The sequence below is a fragment of the Rhincodon typus genome, chromosome 8, assembly GCF_021869965.1.
Source record: "Rhincodon typus isolate 14 chromosome 8, sRhiTyp1.1, whole genome shotgun sequence".
Classification (NCBI taxonomy): Eukaryota; Metazoa; Chordata; class Chondrichthyes; order Orectolobiformes; family Rhincodontidae; genus Rhincodon; species Rhincodon typus.
The window spans coordinates 3,548,274-3,560,508 of NC_063339.1; the positions used below are offsets into that span (position 1 = coordinate 3,548,274).

The 12,235-nt window shown below is 43.1% G+C and overlaps 1 protein-coding gene across 1 annotated transcript in view; it reads left to right on the forward strand.

The window, feature by feature from the left end:
* The window catches only part of LOC109917089 (protein jagged-2-like), a 116,628-nt gene that overhangs the window by 24,655 nt on the left and 79,738 nt on the right, over positions 1–12,235 (forward strand). The window lies entirely within an intron of this gene.

The following is a 12,235-nucleotide window of genomic DNA, read 5'->3' on the forward strand; positions in this document are numbered from 1 at the left end:
TGAAGAAGGGTCTAGACCCGAAACGTCAGCTTTTCTGCTCCTCTGATGCTGCTTGGCCTGCTGTGTTCATCCAGCTCTACACCTTGTTATCTCAGCTCAATTCATCACCTGTTTCTCTCATACACACACACACACACGCACGCACGCAGGGCTGTTGTCTTTGCTCGTGCCATACATACTCCTGGATACCTGCTTCAGCTTGAAACCATGCTCACATGCCTGTCAAAAAGATCAGAGTTTTCTAGGAGCTCTCAAAATGAAGCAGCTGCTCATACTTGCAGGTTGTTTACCTGGAGGTGTGTGATTGTGTGGATATAACATGCTAGCAGGAGAGGTAGCAAGCAGAGCTGGCTAAAGGAGTATCTTAAACCTAATTCCTGAATGGTGATGGTCTCCATTTGTAGGTTGTTGTTTTAATAAGCTTCCACTAACTGGAAGACAAACAAGTATTTTCTCCCTGGATTTTGTCCCCCTGAAGGAGTTGACCATCCTTGCCAATAACAGTGGCTCAAACGATTGTATTTCTGTAGGCTGGAATTTGGCAGTTTCTGCCCTGCTCTATAGAACTGAGGAAATATCCTGAGGGAGGGAGTGCTGCATTGACATTGAGAGGACCATGAGACACTAAACCAAGGCACCACCTCTCCCTCGGCAGGATGGAAGGATCCTGCTGTTTGGAAGAACAGGGTGGTATCCTATTGTCCTGGGGGATAGTAAGAACTGCCGATGCTGGAGATACTTTTCTGAAGAAGGGTCCCAATCCGAAACGTCAACTTTCCTGCTCCTCTGATGCTGCCTGACCTGCTGTGTTCCTCCAGCTCCACACTGTTATCTCCTAATGCTCCTGACCAATATTTATCCCTCAGCCAGCAAGACACGTGGTCTGATCCTTATCCCATTGCTGGATTTGTGCGTTTCTTACATGGTAACAGTGACCTCAAGTGCACAATCGGTTGCAGAGAGCTAGAGGAGGTTCTGAGGTTATGCAGGCTGCGTCAGAAATAAGTTTTTCTTTGTTGATCTCTGTACTTCAATGGGTTAGTTGTCAGGAGGCCCAATTCCAGACCACAGTTGAATATGAATTGTGTTTATTCAGGCTGGGGGATTGCCTTTTAGCGTGAACTCTAGGTGTGGTAAGTCAGTCTCATAGAACAGGAAGATGCAAGGTTCGATGTCTGGCTGGCTCGTGCGTACTTATCTGATTTGTTGCCAGGGACTGAGTGCTGCAATTAGTCTCAATATCTCCAGGCTTGGGGGCGGCAGTAATCCGCCATTGATTCTGCTTCTGGTGACTATCCAGGAACAGGTAGTTGAAAGTGTGTGTGTGTGTGTGTGTGTGTGTGTGTGAGCGTGTGTGTGAGCATGTGTGTGTGTGCATGTCTGTGTGTGTGTTTGTGTGTGTGTGTTTGCATGCGTGCGTGTGTGTGTGTTTGCATGAGCGTGTGTGTGTGTGCATGTCTGTGTGTGTGTTTGTTTGCGTGCGTGTGTGTGTTTGTGTGCATGTGTGTGTGTGCGCGTGTGTGTGTGTGTTTGCATGCGTGCGTGCGTGTGTCTGTGTGTGTGTGCACACGCCAAGTCAACAGCAGGATCAGAATATTCTGTGGTGCCCTCAGGGTGAAGCGACTTGCTCACACTTGAAGAATGTTTACCTGGGGGTGTACATGTGGATCCAGCATCAGTACAGGGGAAGAAGCTGTCAGTGTTGCTTAGAGTTAAACACGCTCCCCAATTGGCGATAGTCCTTGGTGTTTGGAGGCCACAGTTTTGGTTATCTGCTGTCAACTATGAAGAAAAACAGTTGTTTCTATTCCCTTTATTAAAAAGAAATTTTGGGTCTCTGCCAGTAACTAAGGGAATAGAAAGGAGTTCAGAGCCCAAATAAGTGACAGTATGTGCACCGTACAAATAAATTAACAGCTAGGGTGGAGCTGACAAGCCTGTTAATCGCACTTGTCAGGGCAAGACCTTAATAGTTCTCCTGTGACTTGGCAGAAGTGTTTTTTAATCGAATAAACAGTGTGTTAGGGGGACATTATACTACACATTTTCACTGAGGGACGTATCTAACTGGTTGGATCCAAGAATGTGTTGCATGGGAGTGCTGAACTAATCAGGATAAATGATACCCCTTTACACTGAAACTGCAAGAGAAGCTGCCATGATGTGAGCAAGGCGTTGAACATCTTGAGATAGATTTCATGCAGTCTTTCAACACAGAATGAAGCCATTCAGCCCATTTTTTTCATTTATTCACGGAATATGGACATCTCTGACCAGGCCAGCATTTATTGCCCATCCCTGATTGCCCAGAGCACAGTTAAGAGTCAACCACATTGCTGTGGGCCTGGAGTCACATGTAGGCCAGACCAGGTAAGGATGGCAACAAAAACAAAGTTGCTGGAAAAGCTCAGCAGGTCTGGCAGCATCTGTGAAGGAAAAAACAGAGTTAATGCTTCAGGTCGGTGACCCTTCTTTGGAACTGGGGAAGAGTTCTGAGGAAGGGTCACCGGACCCGAAACGTTAACTCTGTTTTTCCCTTCACAGGTGCTGCCAGACCTGCTGAGCTTTTCCAGCAATTTTGTTTTTGTTCCTGATTCACAGCATCCGCAGTTCTTTCCCTGCTCCAATATTCATTCCATTTTCTTTTTCAAAATGCTCCCAAAAATAGCAAATGCTTGTATTTAAATTGAGCATACAATATACTGAAGTCCCAAGGAGCTTCACAGGAATGTAACCACTCAGTGTGACAGTCACAAGTTAATATTCACACCACCCTTTCAGGCAGCACATTCCAAATCATCATCACTTGACATGCTGTGGTCCACAGATTTCACATTATGTGGTGGACCAACTAAATTGCAAGGTAGAAGTACATAGTTGTTTAAGACCATCTTGTGATCTGTTACAAAAGAAACTGCATTGCTGTAGCCCCTTTAAAACCTCTGGTTGTTGAAGTATTCAGTGAAGCCCTTGGAGTAATAATGGAGCACCAGGAAATGGCAGAAGAGTTGAAGAAGTACTCTTCACAGTAGGATACACCAATAACATTCCACAACGACTGAGTAATCCAGGGGCAAATGGAGAGGATGAAATAAATACAAGAACTATCACTAGAAAAAATGTGCTAGGGAAAGTAAAGGCCAGTATATTCCCTGGACGTGATGGGATGCATCCTGGATATTAAAAGAAACAGCTACAGTGATAGTGGAGATAACAAGATGTAGAGCTGGATGAACACAGCAGGCCAAGCAGCAAAACTTTTTCTGAAGAAGAGTCTAGACCCGAAACGTCAGCCTTCCTGCTCCTCTGATGCTGCTTGGCCTGCTGTGTTCATCCAGCTCTACACCTTGTTATCTCAGATTCTCCAGCATCGGCAGTTCCTACTGTCTCTGTAACAGTGATAGTGGATGCAGTTATAGTAATCTTCCAGGAATACTTAGATTCTGAAAAACTGCCAACAAAATACTTTTATTTTGAAAGGAAAGGAGACAAGAAAAGACCAGGTAACTCTAGGCCAGTTAGCTTACCATCTGTTATCAGGAAAATATGAGTCTCATGAGTATTTTGAAATGCATAATATGATCAAGACTGATAAATTTATTAGAATTCTTTGAGGAGGTAACAAGCAGGATAGATAAATGGGAAATAGTAGATGTAATAGATTTAGATTTTCAGAAGGCACTTAATAAAGTATAACACATTAGACTACATAACAAAATAAGAACCCATGCTGTTGGGGGCAGTATATGGATAGAGGATTGGCTAACTAATAGAAAACAGAGTTGGGATAAGGAGGGCATTTTCAGGATAGCAACCTATAACTAGTGGAGTGCCACAGAGATCAGTGCTGGGACCACAGTACTTTACTGTATACATTAATGACTTGGGTTAGTGAATGTATAGTAGCCAAGTTTGTGGATAACACAAAAATCAGTGGGAAGACGAGATTGGCCAGGATGAGAAAATAGCATCTGCAGAGGGGTATAGACTGGTAAGTGAGCGGGCAATAGCTTGGCAATTGGAATCTACTGTGGGGGAAATGTGAGGTTCTGCACTTTGGCAGGAAGAATAGAGGAGCTGAATATTATTTCAATGCAGAAAGTTACAGGACAGAGCGATTTGAGAGTCCTGGTGTGTAAGTCTGGTAAAGCTAGTATACAGGTTCAGTGGGTAATAGCGAAGGTAAATGGAATATTGGCCTTTATTTCAAAGGGAGTGGCGTATGAAAATAGGCAGGTCTTGTTAAAACTGTACAAAGCACTGGTCAGATCACAGCTGGAATACTGTGAACAGTTTTGGGATCCTTTATCTAAGGAAAGATAGACTGACATTGAGGCAGTCCAGAGAAAGTTCACTAGGGCTGATCCTAGGTATGGAATGATTGTCTTATGAGGACAGGTTGAATCCTCAGAGGCCTGTACCCACTGGAGTTTAGAAGAATGAGAGGTGAACTTGTTGAAGCACAAGGTTCTTAGGGGACTTTACAGGGGAGATGCTAAGAAATTGTTTTCCCTTGTGAGAGAGTCTGGGACCAGAGGGCACCCATCTCAGAGTAAGGGGTTTCCCTTTTAAGACCGAGATGAGGAGGAATTGCTTCTGAGGCCTGTTTGTTCAGTTGTTTACCACAGATGGCTGTAGAGGCTGGGTCATTAAGTTCAGGTATTTCTGGTATAACGTGTGTTTTGTTAACACGAACTGTCTGCAATGTGTTTGGTGAACAGTGGATGCTGTTCGGATAATACAGACTTTCTGCTGTACAGGTGTAGCGATTTCTCTATAATGCGATTTTCTGTAGCACGAGGTCACACAAAAACACAACTATGTCTTATAGAAGAACTGCCTGTATATTCATTGCTGAGATAGATTTTTAATGAGTAAGGGAATCGAGGGTTATTGGGAAAAGGCAGGAAGGTGGAGTTGAGGATTATCAGATCAGCCATGATCTCATAGAATACTGGAACATGCTTGATGGACTGAATGGCCTACTTTTACTTTTATGTCTTGTCGTGTTCTGAGGTGTAGTCTCTGTTATCAGAAACAGATTTGTAACATTGGATTGGATACTCCTGGTTAAGATTCTACTGATGCCTCCTCCCAAAGCAGCATTGTTATCCATTATAGATTAACATGGAGAATGTAATGGTAGGAAATACTCAGTTCAGTTTAGGTGTTGTACTGACTGATGCTTAAAACTACATGCAACTAATGTTTTCAGACACTTTCAAAATAAAGATTCTGGTAGATGCAATATAGCAAGAGCTGTAGCTGGTGTAATCTCTTCAATTTGAATTAAATTTAGGAAGGGTTGATGGTGCTCTTTACTCTTCTTCTGGATTTTGTTTTAGTCCCTATCATTTGTTGTGAAATGTGCTAATGTAGCCTGGCTACACTGTTGTTATATTCTAGTACATAGAATATAGAATAGTACAGCACAGGAACTGGCCCTTCGACCTACTATGTCTGTGCTGGCCATGGTGCCATTCTGAACTAATCCCATCGACCTACAGATGGTCCATATACCTCAGTTCCCTGCCTGCTCATGCATTTGTCAAAATGTCTCTTAACTGTTGCTATTGTATCTGCCTTTACACCTCCTCTAGCCGCGTCTTGTAGGCACCTACCAGCTTTGGTATAAAATAACCCCCTCACTTTTTTAAACCTATGCCCATCAGTTTTTGACATTCCCACCTTGGGAAAAAGACTCTGACTATCCAACTCATCCATGCCCCTCATAATTTTATGTACTTCTATCAGGTCGCCCCCCCAGCCTCCAACTCTCTCGCAAAAACGGTGTGGCACAGTGTCTCAGTGGTTAGCACTGCTGCCTCACAGCGCCAGGGACGCAGGTTCGATCCACCCTCGGGCGACTGTCTGTGTGGACTTTGCACGTTCTCCCTGTGTCTGTGTGGGTTTCCTTCAGGTGCCCCAGTTTCCTCCCATAGTCCAAAGATGTGCAGGTTAGGTGGATTGGCCATGCTAAATTGCCCCGTAGTGGCAAGGGATGCGTAGGTTAGATGTGTTAGCCGTGCGAAATATCAGGTGGGAGTTGGCTCTGTGAGTGATGACCTTCAGAGGGTCGGTGTGGACTTGTTCTGCCGAATGGCCTGTTTCCACACTATAGGGACTCTATGATAAACGATCCAAGTTTGTCTAGCCTCTCCTTATAGCTAACACACTCCAATTCAAGCAGCGTCCTGGTAAACCTCTTTTACACCCTCTCCAAAGCCTCCATATCCTTCCTATAGTGCAATGACCAATACTACACGCGATACTCCAAATGTGGCCTAACTGAAATCTTACATAGCGGCAACATGACCTGCCAACTTTTATACTCATTCCCCGAATGATGAAGGTAAGTATGCCATACATTCTCTTTATCACTTTATGTTGCTATTTGCAAGGAGTAATGGACTTGCACCCCAAGATCCCTCTGCATATCAATGTTCCTAAGGGCCCTGCCATTTACTGTATACTTCCCAAAATGCATCACCTCGCTCTTGTCTGGATTAAACTCCATTTGCTATTACTCCACCCAACTTTCCAACTGATCTGTATCCTGCTGTGTCGTTTGATAACCTTCCTCACAATGCACAACTCCACCAATTTTCATGTCATCTGAAAGCTTATTAATCAGACCTCCCACACTTTTGGTATGAACTCGATGGGCTGAATGGCCTGTTTCCACACTGTAAGGATTCTATGATCTATACTTTAGTAAAGTCCATATAGACAACACCTATTGCCCAATCCTCATCAATTGTCTTTGTCATTTTCCGAAAGAAAACTGTCAAATTTGTAAGGCCTTCCCTGCACAAAGCCATGCAATCACAAATAAATCCATTCTTTTTCCTAAGAATCTTCTCCAATAATTTCCCTACCATTGATGTAAAGCCTATAATTTCCTGGATTACCCTTGTTGCCCTGTTTAAGCAAAAGAACACCATTGGTTATAGTGACGTTGGAGCACCCCCACTGCTGGGAGGCTGTGATTACTGTGTGACATGTTTACATGGGCATGTACTATTGTGAATGCAGGGGAGGCGATGGCCTAGTGGTATTATCACTGGACTATTAATCCAGAGACCCAGATAATGTTCTGGGGACCCAGGCACCAGTGAAGTAGTTGACGCTACTTCAGTAAACGCTTTTAAAAAAAAAGGTAGATTTTTTTTGAACAATAAAGGAATTAAGGGATACGCTGAGAACGCGGGTAAGTGGAGCTGAGTCCACGAAAGGATCAGCCATGATCTTATTGAATGGCGGAGCAGCTCGAAGGGCCAGACGGCCTACTCCTGCTCCTAGTTCTTGTGTTCTTGTGTTTGAATCCCGCCATGGCAGATGGTGGAATTTGAATTCAATAAATATCTGGAATTAAGAATCTAGCGATGATCGTGAACCCATTGTCGGTTGTTGGGGAAGAACCCATCTGTTTCACTAATGCCCTTTAGGGGAAGGAAACTGCCATCCTTACCTGGTCTGGGCCCACATGTGACTCCAGATCCATAGCAATGTGGTTGACTCTTAACTGCCCTTTGGGAAATTAGAGATGGGCAATAAATGCTGCCTGGCCAGCAATGCCCTCATCCTGAGAATGAGTAAAGGAAAAAAAAATTCAAAATAACAGATTATAGGAAGTACTTCATTGCCACTTTAAAATTCAAATATTAATGTATATTTCTACAAAAATCAGAATATTTTGTAAAAAGTAATGTTGATTTCTTTTTAATTACTAAATTAAGTTGGAGTATGTTTTTTAAAATGTGTGAATAATACAGTCTAACTTCACCTGAGTAAGTACTGGTAATAGGCCTGTTGGGTCCAAACTCCTTTCTACTCTTTTATTTAAACTTGTATTCAATTCCACTGCCAAATACAGTAGCTGCCAGATAACTCATCTAAATGACCAAATTACCATTTAATACTGGATCACCTTCTGCTGTAAGAAAGGAATGAGCATAGTATTTGTGTTTTTCTAAAGAAAAGTGGATTGATGTTAATAATCTGATTTATTTATTTATCCTGGAACACAAAGAAGCCATTCAGCCCATTAAGCTTGTGCTGAAACTTTGAAAGCACTCTCCAGTTCCCCCTATCCCTTTCTGTTTTCTCATCCACTTCATAACCCTGGTAGCTTCTTTTCGAATTCAGACAATTCCTGTTGAACAGTTGTAATTTAATCTGATTGCGCTTGGGTTTCTCATTGCTTCCCCTTTTTGGTTCTTTGCCAGTTATCTTTATTTGGAAAGTGTATAAAGATCTTTCGGGGCGTGTGGGGAAGTTGGGCCGTGATTGAGGCCACTGCATAGGAAAGATGCATGTGGGACCAGCGGACTCCTTCCAAACCTTACTGTGTTGTGCATGATCCTCAAACAGTGTTGCAGAATTCACCTGTTGTGATCAGTACTGAGTCCAGTCGAGACAACACATGATTGTTGACTTTCTACTGAATGCCACTTGGCTACTAGAACAGTTCTGCCTTTTGATCCCATTACCTCCAACCAAACATGGAGATAATGTTAGTAAATTTCCTGCCCCACTTGATGTCAGTTGACTCAGAACTAGCTTAGCACCCAAACTGGACTTAACAACTGGGCTAACAAGGTGTAGAGCTGGATGAACACAGCAGGCCAAGCAGCATCAGAGGAGCAGGAAGGCTGACGGTTCAGGCCTACTGGGCAGGTTTCCATGAAGGAAACAAAACTTGAATTTCTCACAGCACCTACCACAATCCCTCGTCCTAAAACACTTCAGCCAATCAACTCACTATAGTTTACAAAATATGGCAGGCAAAACATACACAGCAAGCTCCCACAAAGAACAGCTGAGAGGTTAGCATGTGGAACCAGTTACCTATGCAATGCAAATTTTATCAAAGCATTAAGGGGAAGCTAGATACAGAAACAAATGGAAGTATATGCCAATTGGATGCCATCATGAGGAAAGTGAATGCTGCATTTCCTGTGGTAGATTCCATTTTTTTTATTCATTCATTGAATGAGGGCATTGCTGGCTAGGCAGCATTTATTACCCAGAGGGCACTTCAGAGTCAACCACGTTGCCTTGGGTCTGGAGTCACGTGTAGGCCAGACCAGGAAAGGATGACAGTTTGCTTCCCTAAAGGAAATTTGTGATCCAGGTGGATTTTTCCTGACAATCAGCAATGGATTCCTGGTCATCATTAGACCCTTAATTCCAGATATATTTATTGAATTCAAATTCCACCATCTGTTGTGGCAGGATTTGAACCCGGGTCCCCAGAACATTCTCTGGGTCTCTGGATTAACAGTCCAGTGATAATACCACTAGGCCATTGCCTCCGCTATGAATGGCCAATTAAGCTGTTTATGCTGTAACCCACAGGGGAGATGTCTCCGCCTCCTTCAAAGTATTGGTGTGAAATATTTTACAACCCACCTGAGCGAGCAGGGAGAACTTCAAGTTAATGTCTCATGTAGAAGCTGGATGTACTGACAGTGCAGGACCCCCTCAGTATTGTGCTGCAAGTGTTGACCTCGAGTCTCTGGTCAGGCTTGAACCTTTACCTCCTGACCTAAAGTGAGAGTATGACCATGCTGAGCCAAAATTAAATATTGGACACGATATTGTTGACCCAGCAGTACATGAATAACAGCAAAAGTTCACCCCTTTGTCAACATGTTACTGGCCCACGGCCTCAGCTGCGTGGGAAGTGGGATACCAGGTGAAGGAATGCGGAAACTCATTGCGTATTTCTGTTTAAAACACAGCACAGCTAAAGTACGTGTGTGTCTCGGTTAGTCTTTGGTGCTGGCTGGGTGTGGTGAGCCCAGATGCCTTGAGAAAATAGCTGGACCCTGAAATTTGTTTTGTTTCAGAATTCCTTAGTATTTCCGTTCTGGCTGGAAAAAAGAACTTGGAGCAGAACTTCCTGGAAAGTTTGTAGGGAAACTCAAAAACAATGTGCGGTTATCGAACTGTGCAGGCCTCAGCTACTCCCTTCGTCTTTGAAAGGTGAATGCTGACAACCCTAGATGCTGATAGCTGAGGTGTGAGTTGAATAGGCATTTTGATATTTTTTTTCTCTCTGTCTCCTGGTTTTTATTAAATACTTAATTCCTTCTCCTGGGCTCACAACACCTGCTGCCGCAGACACCACCCAGTCCTTCACTCAAGTGCACGTGGTCAAGAGTTGCTGTTTGACTGTTAAAGGCATCATACTGTAGCCCAGTCCTCTTCATGCTCCATGCAGGGATGTGTGCGTGCTTGCATGACCAAATCACCTGGCCACAATCTTAAGGATGTGGATTTTCCCTGTTCCCTTGTCTCCCTGAGATTCCCCCAGGAAAATATTGAGCATAACTAATTCAGTACAGGATGAACATTGAAGGTGGGATAAATCTCCTGGTTCTGTCTTACTCGGCTAATGATTATTAAACCACAAGGCTGTCTCTTCTAAGTATCTAAAACAAAGGATTTAGAATGTCTTGGCTTCTCTCAATCCACTTGTGATTGAAGTAGAATTTCAGACTGTCATGGACTAATGGAATCAGAACTGAAATTCTACCATCATCTTGAACCTGAGTCTTTGAAAAATGTCATAGTCCAGTTTTCTCAAGGAAGTTAGAAATACAGGCATCTGGAATTTTGTCCGGTTCCGTGGAACTTCTACTGAGAAAAGAATTTCAGGAGAGAGACTTGCAATTTCTGCATTGTCTTCCTTAACTGGCTACTATGATTTGATTTGATTTATTATTGTCAGATGTACCTAGCTACAGTGAAAAGTTTTGTTTTGTATGGAGTACAGGCAGATTATACTATATAAAGTGCATTGGGGTAATAGAATGGAGCAAGGAATGCAATGTTATGGCTGCAGAGAAGGTGCACAGAGAGTGAGATCAACATCGAATTTGAAATGTCCGTTCAGAAATCTAATAACAGTGAGGAAGAAGCTGCTCCTGAATCTGTTGGTCCATGTGTTTAAGCTTTTGTAAAAGGTCTGTAAAACAAGACCTGGAAGGGTTGGAAAGCAACAATTAACATAGGGCCACCTTGTGCTTTTACAACTAGGTTTTCCCATAACTAAGGACCATAAATCCTGTTTTCTAATCCCCTTGAAACCTTGTTTTTCTTTTCTCCAGTGTCACTTGATTTTTCTGTAAACAGCAGGTAACTTACTGCATACCTCAGGCTAACAGTGTTTTTCCCTGATAAAACCACATGCTTTTCCTTTCTAAAAATGTCTAGATTGGTCCATATCTTCAAAAGTTTCACACTTTCCATAAGTATGAGCAAGTATTGCCAACAGTTGATTGTTAGTTGAGGAACAATGGAGTGTAAACATTGGTGTGGATCTGGTGGAGCCGAACGGTCTCTATCTGTGCTGTAAAGACTTTGTGATTCCCTGCCACTACAGCTTATTCCAAAGTGGTTACAGCTAATGATGTACTTATCTCTAATCACAGTCATGTAGGAAGTGTAGCAGCTAATTTGTGGGAACTTGTTTTGTGCAATGAAAAATATGTCGAAAAGTTTGTGATATTATTTGAAGGTTAATTATCAACTGAGCAGACGTTTCAGGTATTCTTTAAATAGTACCATGGGGGTCTTTTACACCCAATTGAAGGTGTTGATGGCACCTCCATTCTGCCATTAATCCAAAGACAGAACCTCAAACAGTGTAGCACTGCCTTGGGGTGGTACTGGAGAATCAGTTTGGATTGTATGTCCAGGACTCTGGAGTGGAACATAAATGCTGAGTCGGGAAGAATGCAGACCCAGCTAAATTTGAGCCAGATCATTTGAGAGCAATAACAAAGAAGCCACTTTCTCACTGGATGGAATGTAGAAGTTTGGCTCTCTCTCCTAAAAGACTGGAGGTCATTTAGAAAGCCCATGGCTGAGATCAGTAAACGTTTGGTCATATAAAGCTTTCCAGCTATACAAAAGCCTGGTTCAGCCACATCTGGAGTATTGGTGTCCAGTTCTGGTCGCCTCATTACAAGAAAGATGTGGAAGCATGGGAAAAGGTGCAGAGGAGATTTACCAGGATGTTGCCTGGAATGGAGGGAAGGTCTTACAAGGAAAGGTTGAGAGAGCTAGGGCTTTTCTCTTTAGAACGACGAAGGATGAGAGGTGACTTGATAGAGGTGTACAAAATGATCAGTGGTATAGATAGAGTGTACAGCCAGAGACTTTTTCCTAGGGTGGAGGTAGCTATTACAAGGGGGCATAGTTTTAAAGTGAGTGGAGGTACATA